The sequence below is a fragment of the Varanus komodoensis genome, unplaced genomic scaffold (assembly GCF_004798865.1).
Source record: "Varanus komodoensis strain SLA01 unplaced genomic scaffold, ASM479886v1 scaffold23, whole genome shotgun sequence".
Lineage (NCBI taxonomy): Eukaryota > Metazoa > Chordata > Lepidosauria > Squamata > Varanidae > Varanus > Varanus komodoensis.
Genome location: NW_025335627.1, coordinates 16,523,544 through 16,549,967, shown reverse-complemented (window position 1 = coordinate 16,549,967; position 26,424 = coordinate 16,523,544). Strand labels below are relative to the sequence as shown.

Here is a 26,424-nt window from a genome sequence, read left to right as displayed (position 1 = left end):
GATTCTTCTCAGCAGTAGATAGCAAATAGTCTTGATACAATTTCCTGAAGCAAGAGGTTCTGCAGAAAGGGTGGTTTAATTTCATTTATTAGCTAAATACTACATTAGAAATTGGGAAGAGGCAAAATAAAAATATTTGAAAAGATGATATAAAATAGGTAAATGATAGAGGATTACAATGCTTGAAATAAAAATATATTTAATTGAAAGGGCTTAGGATCTAGTATAAAGTGGAGAAGGGCAAAACAGTGATCATGCAACCTGAACCAAATACCATTTTTCTTTAAGAGACTCATATGAAAGACTCAAACTATTTTGTTTTCCTGGTATGGGAGAGACTTATGCTGCAAAAGGTTTGTCTAATGCTAGGGCATGGCTATACTTTTTAAAGATATTTACAAATTTACATTTGTTTATATTATGTACTGTGAATGCAGAAGTAAAAAGATGCATGTTAAGAACCAGAGAGTAGATAGTGTTATATCAGAACAACTCTTTTGTGGATTGCTTCTATCACTGATTGATGATATGTTTTAGAAAAAGCTTGGTGCCTTCTGCAAAAAGGGATACAGTCCTGTGCTTGTTTTTGCTCTTCTTTTGCTGGAAGAATGTGCGATCATTCCTGTTAAACAAAGAGCACATTCACTGCATATTTAAAGCTATGTCTAGACACTTCATTCTTCTGAATATGAGAAATAGCAATGAATCAAGGAAGAAACAAGTAAGACATTTAAATGGATCTCTCTAGGTTTTCCCAGAGTTTGACTTATTTGTTGAAGGTCAGAGGAACCAGTACTAATGCAGTAACTATGGTCTGTAATTACACAGCATGTAGTCCCTCAGGGATGCTTTTCCACCTTGGGATTTATTAGCTGTCTTGCCTGCATAGAGAACAAGATGTAAAATTTCTCCTAGTGTTAGTAATAGCTGTGTGTGCAGTAAGAGGCAATCACATGATCAAGATAATATGTAGAGAAGGGTTTTCTAATGCTTTGGTACTGTGCAACTAAAGCCTTTGCATTTTAACTTGCAAATAACCTTTAATGGACTGCATCTAACCGTGCAAGGGAGTAGATACTGCTAGCTCCCCACACATACTCGTATATTGTGAACAGGACTGGGCCCAGCAGTCCCTGGTGTCTCCTGGCTCCAGTCTGAAATTTAAAGGAACTACCCATGGTGCTGAACATTCTCTCTCGTGCACACATGGGCGCACACTAAATTCTGGAGTGGCTATACCACCCTACTGACATTGGATGTGCTAGCCAGCCTCCACTGACAGATCCAAGCCACCTGTCCCCCAGCCAAAGCCCTCCCCCACTGCCCGCACCTTCTGTTTATTTGCTGGAGCCCTCTGCCTGCCAGCCTACACAAGCCTCCTCTACCATGTTGCTGAATAGGCTGGTGACATTGTTCATTGTTCATGTATGGTACAAGCCATCTGTTTCCCCCTTCTGAGCTTGCAGTGTTGGCCTAGTATTCAATGATGTGGTAAATCTGTGGCTGAGCTATACCACTTCAGATTGCAGGTGCAGGGCTTATATTCCTTTAAAAATTCAATTCAGTAAAAAAGTCTTTCACATTAGAAAAAGCAGCCTATCAAGGAAGCTAAAGTAGAGCACCTCTTTCCCAACACACTGGCTTTCCATGTTCAAGATGATGATGATGATGATGATGATGATGATGATGATGATGATGATTGGTAATGAGGACCATTTATTTACATGATGCCTTCAACAAATTGAAGTTGTATACTCCACATAAAAGTTGCTCAGTTCCTGAGGGAACTAGGCCTTAATGGAAGTTCTAGACTTGGGTACCCCAGTGCATACTACCAGGTGTGCCGTTGCTAATTTAGATTTTGCAGAAGAGGGAAAGAGAAGTGGGGGGGGGGGGCGTGCGCACATGCATGCATTTAAAGGTTCATAATGCAGTTCAGAGACCTGACCTTAGACATGAATTGAAGGCTAGCAAGAAAGAGCATGCAGTCATATTGATCATGTCACTACTTCTGAGGAATCAACAAAGGTAGCTTGAGAGATGAAGTCTGGGAGCAGAGCGATGTGATCCACTTTTGAGGAATCACATTACCATTGTTTTCCAGTGATGATTATCATGTCAGATAACATTTTTCTAGCCTTAATATTTACTTTCGTTTAGGTAAAATCCAAGTACCTGCGTATAAAGACTTGTTAAATAGCTCTTAAGTCAGCAACTTTTGAGGGGAGAAAAGTATATTTCCCTTAGTGCACTTAATGCGTTCCTCCAGCCCTCCATTCTCAACTCCATGGCCTTATTCAGATGCTAATACGTAACCATCTGCTCCTTAAGCTGAGGCAAGCAACTAAGCCATGTGACCTCTGTTATTACCATTGCCGTCTTTCTGAAAATTTATTCACTGTTAAACCCTGAACAATTATCAGCTGATGAGGATACTTTTTTAAAGATTTTCAGGATCCTGGTGCAACCTACTTTTCCATCTCATGCATTATAGAATATATGTCAGTTGTAAAAGGACAAGAAATTTTTCAGAGAAGGAATTCTTATTGTGCGTGATTTTTACATCTTTTCTTACATATAGTAATACAATAAGATACCCTACTGAATATGGGGGTAATGGAGATAAAAATGCAGTTTCTCTTATCATAACTAAGAAATTTGATCTTGCTTTTTGAATCTTTTAAGAATTATGATAAATTCAAATATTTATTCATTTATGGACTCTTCACACATTATTTGCTAGTTACCTAGGAGAATATGAAGGGGAGAAATCCTCACTAGCAGAGAGCTTCAGGTATTGGGCAGTATATAAAAATGTAATGCATAAATATGTATGTGAACATTGTCATGTATGAAGTGAATATGTCTTTTGTCCTAGAGAAGCCCTTTTGATTATGTCTTCTCAGCATAAGTATAGATAATAGGTAATAATATAGACATTAGTTATATAAAGGACAGCATATAAAAGCTTTTAATAAATAAATAAATGTCCATGAGTATTCACATCTGATGTATACAGATGTATACCCTTCCCACATACCCAGTGTTATGCTGAAGAGGAGAATATTGTATATTCCATCTAAGGCCAAATCAGAATTATGATTACAGGTTGTTTGTGAACCAAACTTTGGTTTGGGAAATTTTCTAGAAGTATGACTATCAGAGTGCTGACCCATCATGAAAAAGATGTTCACACCACAACTACTATAAGCAAGATTCTCTCACAAAATTTGGATTAGTCACATTTTATAGTTACATTCATAAAACAGAGATGAGTACAGTCTGAAATATTAGTGCCAGCTATAATGTACTTTTCTGCTTTTGCAAAAAGCAATAGAAGATTTATATCAATACTTTCCACATGAAATAAACCATAAAATACGGTGTGAAAACTAATAATTTCATCTTGCAGTTCACAGGAAAATGACTGACCAGCTACTTCTGTCAGTTTCTCAAGTCCTTCCTTGGAGTTGAGAAGAGTTGCTAAAACTTATGCAGGACAGGTTTTTCTTTGTGGTCTCTGTGTATCACACATATCACTACTATACTGCTTAGTGCCCTAGTTCAGGAAGATTCTCCTAGCTTAACATTTTTTTGGTGGAAACCAAACCTCCTCCTCCCCCGCCCTGCCGCAATATAAATAGGCATGTGCCTGCCATTTTGTCAGTTCACTTTCAACTACAGTTCACTGTGCCTCAGGATCTAAGAAAAGTGGATGTGGCCATCCGAGGAACTGCTGAATTGGATCTGGGAACTCAGACAGGCCAGGATTTTGGGTCCAGGGTGTTAGAGGTAATGAAGGGACTAGTGGGACTTCTGCAAAGAGGGTGCTGGTATCTGCGAGGAAGGAGGAGGCTGAGGAACCCAAAGAAAGGGATTTGTGGGAAGGTGTTGAGATGCATGTATACCAATGCTAGGAACATGGGTAATAAGCAGGAAGACTTGAGGCTTCCCTGGGAATAGGAGGATATGATCTGGTGGGCATCACGGAAACTTGGTGGGATGAAAGGCAAGACTGGAATGTAAACATAGAGGGGTATCACCTGCTTAGAAAGGACAGGAAGGGAAAGAGGGGTGGGGGTGTGGCTTTATACGTCAGGGAAGGGATAGGATGCAGTGAGATAGAATGCAGCACAGATGGGGATTTGGTAGAGGCAGTCTGGGTGAAACGTAGGGGTTTTGACAGGGAAAGGCACCTGACAGTGGGGGTATGTTATCGCCCTCCATGTCAATTTGAGACCCTGGATGGTGTCCTGACAGACCAGACTTTAAGGATATCTTGGGGGAGGGACACAGTAATTATGGGAGATTTCAATCTCTCGGATATTAGTTGGGAGACTCACTCAGTGGCAACAGCCAGGTCTTGCCACTTCCTAGATGCTATAAAGGGAGGGTTTTTCACACAGAGGTTCTGAGAGGCAACAAGGGGGGGAAATATCCTTGATGTGGTCATGACCAACAGGGAGGAGTTGATACATGGGGTATAGATTAGGGGAGCTCTGGAAGCAAGTGATCATTCCATCCTTTGCTTTGAGATGAGGGGAATGGAGATGAGTGGCAGGTGAAATATTAGAAGCTGGGACTTAATGAGGGTCAACTTTCATCAATTGAAGGTCAAATTTGCTCAATTTGTGTTCTCCCCAAAGCAGGATGGGGGAGAACCACATGGGGGATCAAATGAGGCTGGGGATTTTGGGGCACAGTTTAGAATTACCCCTCTAGAAGTCAAGCAGCTCCTCAGGGCACAGGACATTACAAAGGCTCCAGGCCCTGATGGATTACACCTGAGGGTACATAGGGAGTTGGCATGGGTACCCTGGCCTCCATTTTTGGGGCCTCGCGGAGAATGGGTGAGGTTGCAGAGGACTGGAGGGTGGCATCAGTAGTCCCAATCTTCAAAAAGGGTAGTAGAGGGGACATGAGGAATTACAGGCCGGTTAGCCTTACGTCCATTCTGGAAATGACAATGGAAAGGTTCATAATAGGAAAGGCTCTGGAGTCCCTAGATAGGGAAGGGAGGTTGGCGGCCATGCAACATGGCTTCTGCAAAAACAGGCCTGCCAGATGAACCTATGACAAGGTTTTGGAGTGTCTAGATGGAAGGGACACAGTCGATGTGGTTTACCTGGATTTCAGTAAGGTGTTTGATAAAGTGCTGCATGATATCCTGGTTGAGAAACTGAGTTTTGAGATAGACCGATGCACTGTCCATTGGATTAGGGCATGGTTGACGGAACAAAAGCAGAGGGTAACTATTAGTGGCGAATCTTTGAGATGGCAGTTGGTGATGAGCAGGGTTCCCCAGGACTCTGTCCTGGGACTGATCCTGTTTTTATTATTATTTATTTAAAAATGTTATATCCCGTCACCACATGCCTTGGCATTTTGGGACGGCTGTTCAACCTTTTAATCAATGACCTGGAAGAGGGGGTGATCAGTTGCTGATCAAATTTTGTAGGTGATACTAAAATGGGGCAGTGGCTACAACTGAGGAGCAAGTTCTCTGGCTCCAAAAGGATCTGGACAGACTATGGAAGTGAGCCAGGGACAACAGGATGGTGTTCAATGAGGATAAGTGCAAGGTCTTGCACTTGAGGCATAGGAATGGGTGTCATAAGCACAGGTTAGGGGACAAGTGGCTGGAGAGCAGCACTTGTGAAAAGGATCTCGGGGTGCTGGTTGACTGCAGGCTAAACATGAGTCAGCAGTGTGACACAGCAGTCAAGAGGGTGAATGCCTCCCTAGATGCATAGCCAGAAGTGAGAGAGGTATTACTGCCTCGCTATACAACTCTGGTGCACCCACAGCTGGAGTATTGTGTTCAGTTCTGGGTCCCTCATTACAAGATAGCAAGGTTGGAATTGGTGCAGCGAAGAGCCACAAGGATGGTGGTTGGTTTGCAGGGTAAGCTGTATGAGGAGAGACTGAGGGAACTGGGTCTCTTCAGCTTTGAAAAGAGGAGACTCAGAGGGAGACATACAAGTATGTGAGGGGGTGTCACCCAGAGTTGGGTTGTGACCTTTTATCTCCTGTGGTGGAGGGCAGGATGTGTTTCAGTGGAGCAAAGCTCAGGGAGCCAAGATTCAAGGTGGATGCTAGGATGCACTTCCTGATGATTAGGACCCCTGGGTATGGAATGGGCTTCTACAGGAGGTAGTTGAAGCCCCATCGGTGAGGGTGTTTAAGAATAGGCTGGACATGCATGTGATAGGCATGTCATGAGTGGAGCTGGATGGAGCCAGAGGTCAGACTAGATGGCCCGGGAGACCCCTTCTGACTCGCTCTGTTTCTATGAAGTTCAACATGTCTAGTCTGATTTTTTCCCTCAACAATTACTGAAAGCATGAAAACAGTCTCATTCTGGTTGGGAAATTATGGAATTTGTAGGACATTTTTCTTTCTAAACTTGCATAGGATTGCAGCCTAAAAAGATTTCCTCTTCCTGAAATTAATTCGAGATTGATCCTTATAAACTCCTTAGAAATATATTTTACTCTGTATTTACTCTGTATTTAAATATATTTAAACTCACTCTGTTCTTGATTTTAGGTATCTAGTCCTCAGCTGGGCTAAGAGACTGATGTTCTACATTGTCAACTAATTCGGAGGACTGTGTGCTTGTGCACAACAACCAGGTCAGTGTGTTTGAGTTTCTGTAGTAAGGATAAAAGAGGATTAACATATAATTATTTTTAACACTCCCTGATACAGAAATCCTTAACATTAGATAGGATTAGTGGCATGTAGTTGCTGGCCAGACACTGACTCAGGGTGGCTCTTTTGCCAAAATTGGATAATGGGAAAATGCAAACATTTCTTAGAGTGCAAGTATTTTCACATTTTAAAAGTTGCAGCTGGGATTAGACCAACAAAAAGAAGATGGAATGAAGTAGCAATCAGATTGGAGTTACAAAGCTGGGTCTTGAAGGAGAGTGAGAGTGGGGAGTTCATCTTCTAGATGTTACATGTAGTTATCTTCTTCTTTTTTAGAAAAAGCAGGGTCACTCAATACATCATGTTCTTTCAGTTTTTCCTAATTTTCCAGCTCCCTTTTTTTTCTGGAGGCATGTTCATGCACAGGATGTACATACAATGGGCAACTGCAGGGGCCCAGAACCTCCTTCAACAGAGCAATGGCTGAATTCCATTTCAGAGAACTGCTGGGGCACACGTGCAAGTGATCGATAGAGCCAAAGACAAAGGGGACCTGGACAAGGCATATGGCCAAAAATACCAGGCTGCTTTAGCTTAAATCTCTTTCTGCCAGTAACTAAGCCTTAGGAGAAGCAGCCTGATCTTTAAGCAGGGAAACTGCACAAAAACCAGGAACTCACTGAACAGTTGGTGGCCAGTGGAAAGCAGGTGGGGCCAGGAGAGCAGTGTACAGCATTATGGGGCGCTCAGACCCACAGAGAGCTGGATTTGGCCCCTGGGCCTCTGCTTTAACATCTGCCAGCTACTGTAACTAGATATATGTGGGGCTGACCTTGAAATCGGATTGGAAACTGCAGCTCTCTAGAATGGGGCAACTTGAGTGTTACCTGAAAGCAGCCTTTAAGTGCACATTGTGTTGATGTTAGTACAATCTTAATGCTTGCTAGTTTTTCCTTGCAAGTTCAAGATAAAAGCACCATGGAAGAAATAGGTGAGAAAAACCAGAGGTGCTGCATTTCCTGCTTAATTGGTTGTAAATCTCTGGATTGCAGCTCTTTATACAATGTCAAACAACCTGGGCTAAAAATGCATTTTTCTATGCTGTGGATCACTTTTGTTCTCACTTCTATTATTTTAATTAGTTGCTATACCCACAGCCTTGAAGGAATTGCCCAATAAGGAAAATTGGTTCATCAGCTGAGGATATTTTAGTAGTTTCTATGACTCAGTTGCTTGATGTGGGAAAGTGTTCAGTCACTTATGAAGCTTTTGTACATTCCTGTTTTATTGTGTGCAGGGCAGAGTGATTTCAGTCACAGTGATTTAAATCATTCAGTATGCAGTCCTGTGCATGTTTAGATAGAATGAATTCCTGTAACTCTCAGCATTCCCCAGGCTGCCATGTTTTGTGTTCGAACATTGAACAGGATTGTTTGCTAAGAGGCTGGATGGAAGTACAGGAGGGGAACACAGTTTGCTTATTTCTCTTTATGTTTCTGTCATGCTTCCCAGATAATGAGCGCATGCAGGCAATAGTGGGGGGAAAGCATGCTTTTATTAAGTTTTATCAGAATCTTGCACATTTTACCCATAATGCAAGTGGGTGGTACTCAAAATGCTTTAAAAATCTAATTTAAACCACTTCCTTTTCCATAAGATTGGTTTTAAGATTTAAACCAAATTCATTGTTATTAATATTGATTGCATGTAAATATACTAGAAAGCCAGTGTAGTTCACATGTGTACTCTATGTGGCAGTGCGCATAGCCATGTATGTTTTTCCTCTGTGCCTTTGCATCCCTTTAGATAAAAAGCATAGCGTATGGAGCTGATTTCACTTTCAAAAAACTTAATGATGTTTTTGCAGCTCTGGCTTTAATGGGTTCGTCACTATGTCACATAAAAAATGGCTTTTGGCTTTACTAGGACCTCTCCGTAAAACATGCAGGAAATTTTAAAGCATAACAATATAATGGTGCTATTTTCTGCATGGCATCTGTTTTTGTGGCTTCTAGCTCTCTGCCAAATCTATTAATATATGCGATAGTCTCTCTTTCTTAGTTTATCTTTTCTTTCTGTTACTGACTCTTATATCTTTACACATCTTTTTAAAAAATCACATATGAATAAAAGTTACATGTTCTCTAATGGTATCTAGCTAAACTGCAGAAGCCTTCTACTGATGGTCAGACCGTGCAAAAAGGAATGTGTGAGGAGACTGCAGGTGCTGCGCCTGCCTCTGACTTCCAAACAGTGCATAGAGCTTGTGCACAAGGGCCCATGTGTGACAGGTATCCTATGAGTGTTGTGGTATACAGATACCCTATAAATATTCTCAGGTAAATGTGTGGAAAGAACCAGCAGGTGTTATCCACCTTTACCCCTTTATTTATTTGTTGCCTGTTTTAATGTCTGCACAGATCTCTGTAAGAAATCTAAAGCATAACCACTATGTGGAATTATGCTATTCTAAGATGGGAAGTGCTCAATACTTCCACTGTGTGTGTGTGTGTCAGTTTTAGTAATGGATATCAAGATTGGCTGGTGGATTTGTGAGTTACCACTGAGATTAAAGTACTATTCTTGGAGCTGCTTGTGAAGTTTCCAGCCATGCTAGCGAATAAGATGCAAATAATTGTCCAGAGGGTTCTGCTCACTCATGGTTGCTTTTCCAGTTCCCTTTTTCTGTGGGAGCCCCTCAGCAACCCTAAGTGTGAATGAAGGGCTATCTGGAGTAGCATACTTGCTCAATATATTGATGTACCATGTTAGGAAAATATCAAGTTTGTTAGTTGTAAAAGCTCAAGAAAATTTAGGGGACTGTGCCCCATAATGTCTGAAATCAGGCATACTCTCTGTATTCTGTAATGGCTCTATCCTTTCCATGTATTAATGTTTAGTACAATTCAGCTGGAATGTGCATCTTCCTGGAATTTTAGTATTCAGCATGTTGCCATCTCTTAGGTAGTCCTTAGCTATGGAAAATGTACTGAATTGTTTCCACAGTAATGTAGTTTAAAGTTGGTTGAAACCTGCTGCCCTGGAGAGAGGCTGCAAAAAGCCCCTCTCCCCATTTGTCCGCAGGATCATCATATCCCCATGCAGCTCCCCTAGCCACTGCTGAGCCATGGGTAGCTATTTAACTAGGCTTTCATGATCTCTTCTGCCTTTTTTTATAACTCTGCTGTCACCTAGGACCCCCTCCCCAGGCTCTTAAGAGGCACACCGTGGGACTCTGTGCAATGAGAGAAAGCTACTTTTACGGAGCTGGAGTCTCCCAGTGTTTGTTGTGTCTGTCTTGAGCTATTGGCCATCCCTTTGTAAGCTGCACCAATCTGCTTTGACACAGAATGCCTTTGGGGAGGGGGTGCTGGAAGTCCTCGCTTAGGCCCATGGGAGGAGACAGACCCTGAGAGACACACTCTTTCTCTACTCAGATCTCTAAGAACTCTGGTTGGGCTTGCCTGATGGACAGCAGAAGGCAGGGGAGGGATTGCTCATTGAAAGGGTGGTCTGGACAGGCTCCCTTGTTGAGGAGGGAAACTCTTTGTTGGGAAGAGGGGCAAAGCAGATGTGAGCAGAGGAAGGCTGCCTATGAACTGGCAAAAGGGAGGTGACCAGAATCTGTTTTCACTTTCTGACTGAACCTTGACAGGGAAAGGAGTACTTTTCATCCTAGAGTATTTCATGTAAAACTGCAAAAGGAGCCAACAGGCTGTTGCAGTGCTGGACTTCAGGTAGCAATTCCCCTTCTTCGTTGTGGCCTCTGTGCATCACACATATGGGTTCTGTGCCTGCGCAGTGCCTATAGCCGGGAAGATTCAAAAGCTTAACAGTTTTGGAGGGAACTCCGCACCCCTCCTCCCCCACAGTATAAGAAGGCGGAGTGCCTGCCATTTCCTCAGTCTTCTTGCGACCGCTGTTCGCTGAGCCTGGAGCATTTCGTCTCTCAGTTTGTAACTATATTGTGTATCTTGTTCTCCCTAAACCACTGTTTCTCTTAGCTTCTTGTTAAGATTCCAAGTTATTACCCTCCCTGTTTAGAAGTTTTCTTCACATTCCCCCATCCCCTTTTTTCCCTGTTACCCCCACCCCCAAAGGTTTTCTCTCTTACATTCTTAGCTTCAGTATCTTCTCTTTTTCATTCTCGATGGCTCAGCATGCAGCTTTCCGCAAGTGCTCTCAGTGTGGATCTAAGATGTCTCCTACTGATCTGCATGACCTGTGTCTTCTTTGTCTTGGAGAAGGACACAGGACCAATAAATGTGGCCATTGCCAGGCCTTTACAAAGCAGGCGAGAAAAAATTGAGAGAACCGCCTGTGCAAACTCTTATGGGACCAGCTCCTGCTTCAGTCTGATCAACTAGCGGGTCAATCCACTGTGCCACCCTCCTCTGCAGCTGCCCCTCTGCCCCTCCCATTGGCTGATGGTGCTGCTTTATCGGAGGGCAAACGCTCCTCTAAATCTCCACACAAACAAAAGGAGAAGAGGAAGCACAGTGGATCGGACAAGTCCTCAGGTCACAAGAAGCCTAAGAAGGACAAGGCGGATAAGGCGGTGTGTAAACCCAAGAAAGTCGGTCCTGACGGCCACTTCGGTACCAACACCAACCAGACTGGCTGTTCAGCTGGTGATGCAGGTGACTCTACCTGGATCCCCGCAATGGGTCGTCCCTTCCATCCCGTCTTCGCCTGAACACCAAGAAGCAGTCATGTTGGGATCGATCTCTGATGGAGAGATCCAGGACTCTCCTCTGATGGCATGCTCGCCCACACCGCAGCCATCACCTCAGGCTTCCCGAGGACCCTGCCTCAGCAGGTGCGATACCAGCAGTGTGCCTCTATCCATCCCTCTGGAGAATGGGTGCAACCGCCCCTTGGATCAGCCCATCGTGAACCATGGGATGACTATGCACCTTATGGGTATTACCCTTCAGTACGTGACCGTACCCTCTTTCCGGTCCCACGGGATGTTCCATCAACCTCCAGCACAGCTCAGTTCAGGCGCCCTTTTTCACTGGCCGACTCTTCCTCCAGTCCTCCGCTCCATTATGATTCTGAGTCGGAGGATTCAGAAGTAGCATCCACCTCACCAGATGCGGTGATCACCACTCAAGGTCCCAGCTCACCAGAGGAGTCGTACTCAACGTTTAGGGAATTGATGGCGAGATTGACGAAGTCACTCGAGATCAAAGCCCAGCACCGTTTCGATCCTAGTACTGATAAGTTCTACAACATTGTCAAAAGTGAACAATGCACCACCATCATTTTGCTGCTTATCATCACGCTTCGTCAGGCGATGATAGAACCGTGGAACCTCCCCAATCAGCCACAGCCGACTTCACAATGTTATGAATCCATGTATTGCGTCCGTGAACAGGATATTCCATTCCTCCTGCATCACCTGGGACTGAACTCGATCGTTGTGGGTTGTCTCAAGGCCGCAAGTTGAGGGAACACACCACTCCTCGCGATAAAGAAGGGTGGAAGATCGACATGTTGGCTCGCCGTATTTACGCCACAACAGGTTTCGGCCCCCAGATTTCAAATTATGAGGTGATGCTGGCCTGCTATCAATATTTTCTTATGCAAAAATTCGAAAATATCACAGCATCTTCTGGAACAGCAGAGAGACCTGGCCTGGATTTTCACCTAAAAGGCAATGCAGGTGGCGGTCCAACAACTCTCCATGGTGAGACACCATGTCGATTGCGACTCGAGGGCTCTTGCTGGTGCTGTAGCTCTCCGTCACCATGCCTGGCTCTGGAACTGCAACTTTCCAGATGAAATAAAGCGCTGCATTGACAATATGCCCTTCAATGGCTCGAAGCTGTTCAATGCTCAGACAGACCACAAGGTGAAGATGATTCATGAATCGCGGGTGACAGCTCGTCGGATGGAAGTCCCCAACCAGTTTCGACGTAAGTGGCCTTGGTCCCGTCCATCGTTCTGGTATCAACCCTATACACAATTCTCTGGCCGGCAGCTATTTCAGCCTCGTCAGCAGCGCTGGAAGTAACCACCACAGCGTTTTCAACAGAGCTGCCACCGACCGGATTTGGATAAACGCCAACGCTGACGGGCTGAGCAAGCCTCTTCTCATCTCCTGAACCCATCCTCCTCTCTTCCTTTTGGGGATCAACTGCAAAGTCAACTCCCCATTTGGGAGTCCATTACATCTGATCAGTGGGTTTTATCCATCGTGGAGCACAGTTACAGAATCGAGTTCGATACCATACCCTAATTGGGACTGATCCGATTTACACCTCCGTCATAGGTTCTCAAGGACAAAGTTCAACAACTTCTTTGTAAGGGAGCGATTTGACAACTTACACACTCTGAGGGGTTACATGGTTTCTACTTGAGATATTTCATGGTTCCTAAATGTGGCGGTGGTCTTTGTCCGATATTGGACTTACGTGGTGTCAACAAATCAATCAAAACTAAAAAGTTTCGGATGACCACCCTTCAAAACATTGTTCTGTTGCTCAGGAGAGAGGATTGGTTCACTTCTCTGGACTTAAAAGATGCTTATTTTCATATCAGCATCCATCCGTCTCACAGGTGTCTTCTTTGATTTATGGTCGGTTCCAGCCTGTTTGAATATAATGTTTTACCGTTTGGACTGGCTACTGCTCTTCGGGTCTTTACTGAATGCATGGCCCCGGTGTGTGCACATCTCCGGCTCCGGGGAATTCAAGTGTAACCTTAGCTGGACAACTGGTTGACTGTCTCCTCGTCTAGAGAAGGCTTTCGATCATCGATTCGGACTACTTGTACCCTCTTAGATGATTTGGGACTGTGTATTAACCACGAAAAATCATGCCTTGTTCCTTCACAGATCATCGATTTCATCAGAGCCAATCCTGACTCTACAATAGTGAAAGCCTTCCTTCCTCAAGACAACCTTCATGTATCCATTCAACAAATCCACATGGACAGAACTATTCCAGCACTATCGGTACAGAAACTCCTCAGACACATGGCTTTCATGGTCTCTGTGGTCCCGCATGCCAGACTATAGATGAGGCCCTCCAACTGTAGTTCAACAGCCTCTTCCAGCCTCAACGAGACTCACCTCACCGGCTCCTCCACCTCCTGACTTCCATTCTTCAGACTTTATCATGGTGGGCTATACAGAACAATCTGTCTGTCGGCATTCCATTCCGCCCGCCTCACCCAACACTGACTTTGTTCACTGATGCCTTCCTCACCAGGTGTGGAGCCCTGTGTGCCGGCCTCCGTACACAGGGCACCTGGGACTATCAAGAGACCACCAAGCACATCAATTACCTAGAACTGCTCGCAGTCTTCAAAGCCCTTCAGTCATTCAAGGGCACTGTTTGGGGACAAATTGTTCAAGTTGCTTCCAACAACATTGTAACTGTATTCTATATAAACAAACAAGGTGGAATGAACAAGTCTGCCTTCCTGGCTCACCTGGCTATGGAACTGTGGGACTGGTGCATCCCGAGGGAGATTATCCTCCTCACTGTTCACCTAGCCGGTACCGACAATGAGGAGGCAGACGCACTCAGCAGACAGATGTTGATGACCCATGAATGGGAATTAGATCGTCAGATCTGCCATCACCTCTTTCAGACTTGGGGCCCTCCAGACATAGATCTGTTCACCATTCATGCAAACACGGTATGCAGGGCATACTGCTCCTGAGCAGGCATTGGCCTGGGTTTGAGGGGGGATGCTCTAATGATCCCATGGATGAACATGTTCTTTTATGTGTTCCCCCGATACCACTTAATACGAGAACTATCGCCAAGATCACCTTCAACGATGCTCAGGGAATTCTTGTCACTCCTTGGTGGCCCCACCAACCATGGTTCTTTACTGTTCTCCATCTGTCCAGCAACACCTTTTGGTGACTGCCTCCCATACCTCATCTAATCACGCAGCAGAATGGGGCTGTACGTCACCCGGATCTTCCTTCACTCAATCTAACAGCCTGGCTCATTTGATGAGTCACAGTGCTCCTTCAGTACCGATGGCTCCCGCGGTCCTGACACTGACCCAGTGGCGTCCGGACACTACTACTCGTTCTCCCTCGATACTGACAAACGCTCCATTGGATCCAAGTGCTCTACATCCTGATATTCAGTTCATTCTCCAGTCTGTGCTAAGACCTACGACTCGCCTCTCTTATGCAGCTAAATGGAGGCTCTTCACATTTTGTGCTGAATCCAATAACTTCGTTGCTCACTCAGCCTCCATTGAAAATATTCTTCAATTTCTCCTGTCATTACATCAGACTGGACTGAAACCCTCATCCATCAAGGTTTACATTGCAGCAATTTCTCACTACCGTGGCCAGGTGACAGGCTCATCGGTATTTTCTAATGTCCTCATTCGTCGATTCCTTAAAGGACTGCAGAATCTTCAGCTACGAATTAGACCAATTATTCTGCCTTGGAACCTCTCTGTTGTTCTACAAGTGCTTACCAGGCCTCCTTTCGAGCCCTTGGCAACTACCGACTTACACCTCTTGTCCTGGAAGACTGCCTTTCTCGTCACTATCACATTGGTTAAAAGGGCCAGCGAGCTCTGTGCGCTCCGTGTAGACCCTCCTTATCTCAATTTCCATAAGGAGAAGGTCATTCTCCGTACTGTCCCGGCATTCCTACCGAAAGTCGTGTCACCTTTCTATGTCAATCAAGACATTATTTTACCAATCTTCTTCCCTACTTCATCTACGCCTATAGAGCGATCACTACACTCTCTCGACATTCATCGCTGCCTCGCTTTCTACAGATCTCGCACAGAACCCTTTCACGAAACTAGCCAGCTTTTCATTAAATATTCAGAACACGACAAGGGGTCTCCTATTGGATCCCAAAGACTTTTGAAATGGATTGTACAGACCATGGAGCTGGCATATCAACTTGCTAAGTTGGACTTACCTGTCATGCCCAGAGGACATTCCACAAGGGCTGTTGCAGCTTCTTCTGCCTATTCTGCTGGCATTCCTATCCAGGACATATGCAAGGCTGCCACTTGGACTACTCCTTGCACTTTTGCCAGGCATTACCACCTTGATGTGCGTGCCAGACAGGACTGCTCCTTTGGTCGGGCAGGCCTTTCTTCTGTTCTCCAATGACGACACCGCCCCACCTCCAGGTCTGGTAAACTTGCTAATCACCCATATGTGTGATGTACAGAGGTCATGATGAAGAAAGGCAGGTTGCTTCCCAGTAACTGTCGTTCTTTGAGTGGCCATCTGTGCATTCACACAACCCACCTGCTTGCCCCACTTGGTGTTGGTGACTGGGTTTCTATGGTAGTGTTTTTTCCTTGATGACAGATCCGTAAATTGGTTCTCTTCATATATATTTCTGTGTATATATCTGCTTAGTGTTGAGCAGGTGCTCTGTAATACTTAATGCTCCTGCTTGGGGGCGAACAGTTGGTCTTCAGTAGACTGAGGAAATGGTGGGCACTCCGCCTTCTTATACTGTGGGGGGAGGGGTGCAGAGTTCCCGCCAAAACCATTAAGCTTTTAAATCTTCCTGGCTACAGGCATTGTGCAGGCACAGTACCCATATGTGTGATGCACAGATGGCCACTCGAAGAACGACAGGGGAGCAACCTGCCTTTATCCCCTTTAAGAAGGGAGGTACCATTTGCCGTGGAATCTTCACTGTTTAACCATGTGTTTTGGGGACAGTTTCAGTTGCTGCTGATGAAAGAAATGGACCCAGCATTTTAAGTCTCACTGACATTATTGAAACACTTGAGCATATGCATACTCATAATCTCACCCATTACAATACATAGAATTTTAGGTCATTTATCATTGCTTTAATTTCCAAGTTGTCTTGTGTTGGTGCACATTGCTTAATCACAATCAGCAGCTTACGCTGGCAAGAAGCAACTTGCTTAAAATTAGCTTGAGTTTAAAGTACTCGTTTTGCTCTATAATGTAAGAATTATTCTAACCACATCACAGGAAATTTTGGAGAGTGGCATCAATTATGATAGCAACAACAACAAAGCAGTTCTGTTTCCAGTGTTGTAAAGAATGAAACTGCAAGGTCGACAGCTTTGGGAACAAAATTAGACTTTGTGGATGCTTAGTCAATTTACAGTGGTATTTCTAAGTTTTCCTTTAAGCACAATTTTAAGTTCAATTTTTCCTTTAAGTACAAAGTAATTTATTTATTTGTTGCATTGTTATTATTTATGTATCCTTTGTGAGCCGCCCCGAGGCTTTGTTGTGATGGGGGTGGCATAGAAATGTTTTAAATAAATATATAAATACAACAGTTAACAGAAAAAAGGTTAACATGATTTTTGTAGAGACTCATGTCTCATTACCAAGTGAACAAAATTACTTGAAAGGGCATTTTGCATTGTTTTAAAAACCCTATCTAATCTTTTGTTAGATATTTTATTTATTTAGCTATTATTTATATAGCTATAAATATGGTTCTTCAGGTGATGTACAAAATTTTTTAAACCAAGTTTCAAAGATGTAGTACAAGTAAGACAATCAAAGTCCACAGTAAAATCCAAACAGCACAAAAAATAAAATCCAGTAATGGCTTCCATCAAAATGTGCTTAGTCACATGGAGAGTTAAAGCCATCCCATTAGAATTAAACATCAGAACCAAAAATATCACAGTGATGATCTTCCAATTTCCTATTCCACATTTGTTACAAATGATTCTTCAGATAGGTATTCTTCCTGCTAATGTTCACACTACCAATTACTTTAAGTATTTCACAAGTATTCATCAAACTGGTTTTTAAATTTCTGAAGGACAGAACTGGAAAAATCAAGGTGGCTATATTGTTTGGGTTCCTAAACCTTCCATGCTAGCACTCAGAAGTCCAAAATATTTCTAGAACTTATACAGATACCACCTTACACAGTGGTCCTCTATTTCACTACTGGTCATTCTGTTGAATGTGGTTCTCCAGGGTCTCAAGAACAAAAATTTGCCAGCCCTGCTACCTGAGTAATGGGAATTTGCCATTCTTGCACATGCTTGTTGCCTAAACACTTGGAAGCAGTCATTGATATTTGGATGGTATTTAGGAATTAATTCCACTCCTTCTGAAAGATTGTAGAAATTTCTCCAGACTTTTTTTTGGCTGTTAGTCCAACTTGATAGAAATATGAAGGTTCATGACTTTTAAAAATTAAAACTAGCAACATTTTGAAATGGTGCTTCCTGATCTCTCTTAATGTGCCTCACACACCAGCAAACTCTGTAGTGAATGCATTCATGGGCTGCACTTGGTTTCTCTAACTGTACAAATATCCCACTCAACAGTTCGCCCCCTTGGAGAGCCAAATGAAGAAGGAAAGAGCTCAGCAGTACAGAGTTTGCATTCTTCAAGTAACACACTAAATAATGCCACAGAAATGATTAATAAAAACTGTTATCATAGCTATCTCTCCGGGACTTGCTACACAATCAAATACTTTCTGTGGTACTTTTGTGTGGGTGCTTGTGACTGAATAAAAAGGGTTTTATGCTGATGAATCAGCCAACTATCATTCAGTCATCTGCAAATAATGCCTTGGCTATCATATATAAGCTGGTAAGAACTTCTTTTCAAGAAACTCAACTAGTAGGAGAGAGCAAAGCTGTCAGCAGTCCATTCAGATTCTTCAGTTCATGTCTAAGCTCAAGATTCCCTGCTCTGGAGCTATGTCAGAAGGGAGAAATCCATGTGTGTCTGTTCACTGGCAAACTGGCACATGAAAGAGGAGCAGGCCCTCCCCCCTCCATAGTCCTTGCATCTCTGAACTGCTCTGGAAGGTCAGCACATTCTCCAGGACAAATTGTGGAGGTGTGCAGGATGGGGTGGGAGAGGACAAGGAATCGTACTGTGTTGAATATCACCTAGAGGGTTAAAAAGGGACAGGGAAAAAAAGAGGCAGTGGTGGGTCCCAGTGCAGATGCTCTGATGGTGTGCACATAGAAAGAATGGCAGCATCTCATTCTGAGGGCATTCTTTGATAGGCTGCACCACTCCAGGGCACCTCAACCCTTTCAGGGCAGTACTAGGAGTTGTTGTGTGAAAGTTTATCAATGCTCCAACCTCTTCCATTGTATTTATGGAAATTTTGCTAGTATTAAATAAAACTGAAGCTATTTGAGCAAAAAAGAAAAGGGAGATAGTGTTACATATTTGTCAGTGTAAGCTCAAAATAAAGAATGAATTTACTAATAATTCAGACTTTTTTGCAAGAGTAACACATTCCAGCCGTGCAAGTGACTGTTTAGATACAGTGCTAATACTGTTAACAGTATTAATAGTATCCATACAAATACGTGTTATTTGGCACTGACATTGTTCATCAGTAGGCACTGGGACATGGCATAGTAACCTCCTGCTATTCACAGTTAACACACAACATATTCTATGATCATTTCTGGGTATGTGGCATATTTTTAGTGAGTAAGTACTGCAGAGGAATATTTCCCTTTAACTGATTAATTGACTGCAGGACAGCTGCCAACACGTCACTATTAATCCATTCATGATTTTAATTGAACTGTTTCAGCGGCTTTATACCGCCTGCAGAGCACACACTTTGCTCTTTTGACTGTAAAAATACACCCTGAGAGATGCTCTGTACTATAAGAGAGTGATAACAGTAGCTTCAAATAGAAGACTTCCCAAATTATATATAAATTGCATGGGTAGCTAACCTATGGCATAGGTTGCACTATTGACAGAGGATGCAAGAGTTTGTAGTACTCAGGAGAGGAGTCCAAAGAAGAGCGGTTCTGGTTGTGCTAAGGGCTCCAGGCTCCTGTTTGGCACTCTCATTTACTCTGTGGTTCCATAGACAAGAGATAAAGCCACAGGTGTACAAGGACTTTGCATGTACTGTGGCATGCATTACAGTAGTACTATCTCCTGGTTTTCATGTGACTTGGCAACAAATTGTTCAAGGGATTTAAAAGACATCTTTCAGTTTCTTTTTCCTTGTCCAGCCTGCAAACTGGCACCAACCACTTCTGGGAAAGCACAATAGTGGTATATGCCAGCATATAAGCAAGAGGGGAGATTACAGTCATGTAGGCCAAGCTGTGGCTCTGCCAGTTTGGGGGCATAGAAACAGAGTGAGTCAGAAGGGGCCTCCTGCCTGGCCATCTAGTCTGACCCCTGGCTCCAGCCAGCTTCGCTCATGACATGCCAACCATGTACATGTCCAGCCTATCTTTGAACACCCTCACTGATGGGGCCTCAATCATCTCCCATGAAAGCCCATTCCATACCCTCGGGGTCCTGACTGTCAGGAAGTACTTCCTGGCATCTAAATTGAACCTTGGCTCCCTGAGCTTTGCTCCGTTGGAGTGCGTCCTGCCTTCCTCTGCAGGACAGAACAGGTCCCTACCCACCTCCATGTGACACCCCCTTACATACCTGTATGTCACCAACAGATCCCCTCTGAGTCTCCTCTTCTCCAGGCTGAAACGGCTCAGTTCCCTCAGTCTCACCTCATACAGCTTTCCTTGCAAACCAGCCACTAACCTTGTGGCCCTACGATGCACTGACTCTAACCTGGCTATATCCTTCCTGTAACGAGGGGCCCAAAAGTGAACACAGTACTCCAGTTGTGGGCGCACCAGAATTGTATTACTACCTCTCTTGATCTAGAAGCCACACTTCTGGCTATGCAGCCAAGGGTGGCATTTGTCCTCTTAACCACCACATCACACTGCTGACTCATGTTTAGCCTGCAGTCAACCAGCACCCCGAGGTCCCATTCACAAGTGCTGCTCTCCAGCCACTTGTCACCTAACCTGTACTTATGACACCCATTCCTATGCACTTATCCTTGCACTTATCCACATTGAAGGTCATCCTGTTGTCGCCTGCTCACTTCCATAGTCTGTCCAGATCCTTTTGGATCTGGAGTACCTGCTCCTCAGTTGTGCCCACTGCTCCAATTTCAGTGTCATCTGCAAATTTGATCAGCAGATTGTTCATCCCTTCTTCCATGTCATTAATGAAAAGATTAAACAGGATTGGCCCCAGGACAGAGCCCTTGGGGACCCCGCTTGTCACTGGCCGCTATCCCGATGATTCCCCACTAATGGTTACTCTCTGCTTTCGGTCAGTCAACCATGCCCTAATCCATCGGACAGTGCTTTGGTGTATCCCAAAACTCCTCAGTTTCTCCACCAGGATATCATGGGGCACTTTGTCAAAGGCCTTGCTGAAATCCAGGTATACCACATCCACTGCATCCCCTCCATCTAGCCATCTCGAAACCTTGTCATAGAATTCCACAAGGTTTGTCTGGCAGGACCTGTTTTTGCGGAAACCGTGTTTTGTGAAACAAACAAAGTGCAAACTCTTGAGCAAGGGGAGGGAGGGTTTAAGAAAGCAGACATGCATCTAATTGCATAACCCAATGTAAGTAACAGACAGTATCCATATCAGCTGTGCATAGCTGTGCAAGCTCAATTTTTATCACAGTTCCTGAAACCAAAGATACACACTCTTCTCAATTTCTTTAGAAACTGTGGGCAGAAACGTGGAAAATGCCAGAGAAAGCAATTGTTTCACAAATTCTGATAAAGAGAATGCTACTGAACAGAGGTTAGGACAAAACCTTTTTGAAGAACTGGGTTATAGAATTGTATTGCGTGGCACTAATTGAGTTAACTGTAAAGGTAGCGTCCAAAGAAAGTTAATCATGCTAATTTCCATTTGAAATCAATATGAAAAGTCAGTCATGACTAAATTAGGCTATACTGATTTTAAAGGGGCCTAACTACAATGAACTTGCTCCAGATTGCAATCAGTGATTTTCAGAAGTTCAATGAATTAAGCAATAAGCCCCTGTGCAGTATTGAGTAAGAGGCCCAGAATTCAGCTAATGAGACTGCAACTATTTTTTTTTAAGTGCAAGAAAAAACAAGTTTCTAACCCTTTGGCAGTGTGAGAGTATAGGTAATTTCTGTGAAGTATGAGTAGGCAATAAGGAGTGAAAAGGATTGGCATCTGAATAGGATTTCTAGGGATCATGGGATTTGGCCTCAGCCCATAGCTACATAGTTAGGGCTGTAGTACTTTGCATACTTGGGTTCTGAATAAACCATGAATAGGAATGTACCACAGATTATAAAATATTAAGCAAAGATTCAAGTTTGTATACTTTTCATAATGTATACAGGTATTGATCTTGACACAAACTCATGATACATTTTTTTTTAAATCCTGAGTAGCACCTCCACATAAAGCAATAATTTGAAGTTCTTTGTCGTGGCCTCTGTGCATCACACATAGGGGTGCTGCACCTGCACAGTGCCTATGGCCGGAAAGATTGAAAAGCTTAACGGTTTTGGCGGGAACTCCCCCCTCCCCCCCATGGTATAAAAGGGTGGAGTGCCAGCCATTTCCTCAGTCTTCTTACAACCGCCGTTTGCTGTGCCTTGAGCCTTTCATCTTTCAGTTTGTACACTTTTATCTAGTACGATTATCTCTTAGTGTTATAATTCCAAGTTTATTCCCTCCCTGTTAGAAGTTTTCTTCTCAATTTTCCCCTTTTCCGTTTCAAAAATAAAATAAAATAAAATAAAAAATTATTACCTCTCTGTTCTATCTACTTTACTATCCTCTCATTCTTCTTCAATGGCGCAGCGTGTGGCTTTTCGCAAGTGCTCTCAGTGTGGGTCCAAAATGTCACCTACTGACCCACACGACCTTTGCCTTCTCTGCCTTGGAAAAGGACACAGAACTGATAAATGTGGCTATTGCCAGTCCTTTACTAAGCAGGCGAGAAAAAATCGAGAGAATCGCCTGCACAAACTCTTGTGGGACCAAGCCCTGTTCCAATCTGACCAACTGGCAGGCAAATCTGTTCCTCCGTTCTCCACTTCCACCACACCTCCACCCCACCCGTCGGCTGATGATGCTCCTGTGCCAGAGGGTCAACGCTTCTCTTCATCTCAGCGCAAACAAAAGGAGAAGAGGAAGCATAGCGGGTCCGACAAGTCCTCAGGCCATAAAAAGCCTAAGAAGGACAAGACGGAGAAGTTGGGCTCGTAAGCCCAAAAAACCGATCATCCCAGGCACTGTGATTCGGGTTCGTCTGTCCCGTTGATTCTGACGGCTGTATCGGTACTGACGCTGACCGGCCCGGCCCTCCAGTTGGCCATGCAAGTGATCCCACCTGGGTCTCCAAGACAGATCGCACCTTCGGTCCAGTCTTCCCCTGAGCAACGGGACGTTCCCTTGCCAGGTTCAATCTCCAAGGGAGAGATTCGTGACTCTCCTCCATTGGCTCATTCACCTACTCCACAACCATCACGCAAGCCTTCCTCCAGGGCTGCTCCTCAGCAGGTGCGATATCAGCAACGCTCCACCGGTCATCCCTCGGAAGAATGGGTACAGCCGCCCCATAGGCTGTCTCATTGTGAGCCATGGGATGATTACCCGCCCTATGGTTACTACCTGTTGGTGCACAATCGTACCCTCTCTCTGGTACCGAGAGATGCTCCTCCGACCTTGAGAGCGGCTCAGTCCAGGTGTCCCACTTCGCCTATTGACTCCTCTTCTAGTCTGCCTCACTATAATTTGGACTTGGAGGACTCCGAAGTGGCTTCGACATCATCAAGCGCAGTGATTTCTACACAGGGCCCCATCTCACCGGAGGAACCCTATGTAACCTTTGGGGAACTGATGGCAAGACTTACGAGGTCACTTGAGATCAAGGCTCAGTACCGCTTTGATCCCAATATCGACAAGTTTTACAATATTGTCAAATGTGAACAGTCTGCCGCCATCATTTTGCCACTAATCACCACCCCTCGCCAGGCAATAATGGAACCATGGAACTATCCTAATCAGCTTTAACCCACTTTGTGGAGATATGAGGCCATGTATCGAGTCCGTGAGCAGGATATTCCATTCCTCCTGCGTCATCCAAAACCGAACTCGATAGTTGTTGAGTCATCCCAAGGACGTGAATCGAAGGGACACACTACCCCCCGCGATAAGGAGGGCCTCAAGACTGACATGTTGGCTTGCCGGATCTATGCCACTACAAGACTTGGCCTCCATATTTCTAATTATGAAGCCATGCTGGCTCAGTACCAATATTTTCTTATGCAGAAGCTAGAAAATATTGGGGCGTCACTTCCAGACCAGCAGAAAGACCTGGCCCGAATCTTCATTAAAGAGGCCATGCAGGTGGCAGTCCAACAGCTTTCCTCGGCGAGACACCATTTTGATTCTGACTCTAAAGCTCTTGTCGGCTCCATATCCCTCCATCGTCATGCTGAATTGGATCTATCTCCAAAGGCTCAACAAACTGATCCCATCCCACCATATTTGTCTGCTTTCCAGGTTCCTGAAGACTTGCCAATAATATCAAGAGCAACAAAAAGGGCTTCTTTCAGCATGTAAATAGGAAGAGGAATGGGAGACAAGTGGTGGGACCACTAAATAAGGAGGAAGGAGATCCAGTGACTGATATGAGGGAACAGGCACAGATGCTAAATAACTATTTTGCCTCTGTGTTCTCCCCAAAGCAGGACGAGGAATATCTGCATAGGAGATTAGATGAGGCTGGGGACTTAGGGGCACAGATTAGAGTCACCCCCCCTTGAAGTCGAGGGGCTCTTCAGGCCATTGGACATTACAAAGGCGCCAGGCCCTGACAGGTTACACACAAGAGTACTTCAAGAAGTGGCAGGGGTTCTCTCATGCCCACTGCCCCCCATTTTTGAGGCCTCATGGGGAACGGGTGAAGTTCCAGAGGACTGGGGGGTGGCATCAGTGGTCCCAATTTTCAAAAAGGGTAGTAGAAGGGACATGGGGAATTATAGACCTGTTAGCCTTACGTCCATTGTAGGAAAAACAATGGAAAGGCTCATAATAGAGAGAGATCTAGTGATGCTAGATAGGGAAGGGAGGCTGGCAGCCTCACAACATGGCTTCCACAAAAACAGGTCCTGCCAGACAAACCTTGTGGAATTCTATGACAAGGTTTCGAGATGGCTAGATGGAGGGGATGTAGTGGATGTGGTATACCTGGATTTCAGCAAGGCCTTTGACAAAGTGTCCCATGATATCCTGGTGGAGAAAGAGTTTTGGGATTCACCAAAGCGCTGTCCGGTGGATTAGTGCATGGTTGACTGACCGAAAGCAGAGAGTAACCATTAGTGGGGAATCATTGGGATAGCGGCCAGTGACAAGCGGGGTCCCCCAGGGCTCTGTCCTGGGGCCGATCCTGTTTAATCTTTTCATTAATGACATGGAAGAAGGGATGAACAATCTGCTGATCAAATTTGCAGATGACACTGAAATTGGAGCAGTGGGCACAACTGAGGATCAGGTACTCCAGATCCAAAAGGATCTGGACAGACTATGGAAGTGGGCAGGAGACAACAGGATGGCGTTCAATGTGGATAAGTGCAAGGTCTTGCACTTGGGGCACAGGAATAGCTGTCATAAGTACAGGTTAGGTGACAAGTGGCTGGAGAGCAGCACTTGTGAAAGGGACCTCGGGGTACTGGCTGACTGCAGGCTAAACATGAGTCAGCAGTGTGATGCAGTGGACAAGAGGGCGAACGCCACCATTGGTTGCATAGCCAGAAGTGTGGCTTCTAGATCGAGAGAGGTATTACTACCACTCTATACGACTCTAGTGCGCCCAGAACTGGAGTATTGTGCTCAGTTTTGGGCCCCTCATTACAGAAAGGATATAGCCAGGTTGGAGTCAGTGCAGCGTAGGGCCACAAGGTTGGTGGCTGGTTTGCAGGGGATGGGGTATGAGGCGAGACTGAGAGAACTGGATCTCTTCAGCCTGGAGAAGAGGAGTCTCAGTGGGGATATGTTGGTGACATACAGGTATGTGAGGGGGTGTCACATGGAGAAGGGTAGAGACCTGTTCTCTCCTGCAGAGGAAGGCAGGACGTGCTCCAACGGAGCAAAGCTCAGGGAACCAAGGTTCATTTTAGATGCCAGGAAGCACTTCCTGACAGTTAGGGCCCCGAGGGTGTGGGATGGGCTTCCACGGGAGGTCGTTGAGGCCCCATCGGTGCGGGTGTTCAAGGATAGGCTGGACATGCACATGGTGGGCATGTCGTGAGCAGAGCCGGCTGGTGCCGGAGGTCAAACTAGATGGCCCGGGAGGCCCCTTCTGACTCGCTATGTTTCTATAAAAGAGATTCTTATTTCCCCATCTAACAATACAGGAAAATGGGCCTCATTGAGCCAAAAGAGTGGATACCAGCATATTAAATGGCTTCTCTGTGGACATTGTCCAAAGGGCTGTATAACCTGGATGTTCATGCAGTGCTAGAGGTAGAACTGCAAGATGACTTAGTAGCAGCCTCCTGTGCTTTGCTTTTGGTCGTTTATAAATCAGACAAAATTCATATACGTTGTTAGGCCAGAGATGGGCAACTACTGGGACACTGTAGTTTTAGAATCTCAGTCCTTGACAGTGCCTGACAGCAAATATCTACACCTGGATATATCATTAGCATGCAAAATAAATGTCAGCAAATGATCAGTGAAGCAGAAGCATGCATTCAGGAAAGGGAGTATAGCATGCATTTTTATGAACACAATCTTCTAAAACGAACCAAAAAAGCAAGGCATTTTAAAGAAACTCTGAGTTTCAGATTAGCACATGTTTTCTTCTAGCTGTTTCTTGGATCATCACATTTAAGGTAGAGCCAGCCCTTCCATTAACTGGGGCAAGGTAGCTTTCCTCGGGTGGCAGAGTTTAGAATAGCATTAAAGGGCTGCACATTGTCAGTTATTTAGTTAAT

General features: G+C 44.6%; 1 long non-coding RNA gene across 1 annotated transcript; it reads right to left on the bottom strand.

Annotated features, from left to right (window-relative positions):
• Positions 1 to 5,923: 5,923 nt before the first annotated feature.
• Positions 5,924 to 25,654, bottom strand: LOC123024349. Its single transcript, XR_006414900.1, has 3 exons — positions 25,620 to 25,654; positions 23,093 to 23,095; positions 5,924 to 6,095 (listed from the first exon to the last, which is right to left on the bottom strand). It is a non-coding gene; the product is annotated as an uncharacterized LOC123024349 (long non-coding RNA).
• Positions 25,655 to 26,424: the final 770 nt, after the last annotated feature.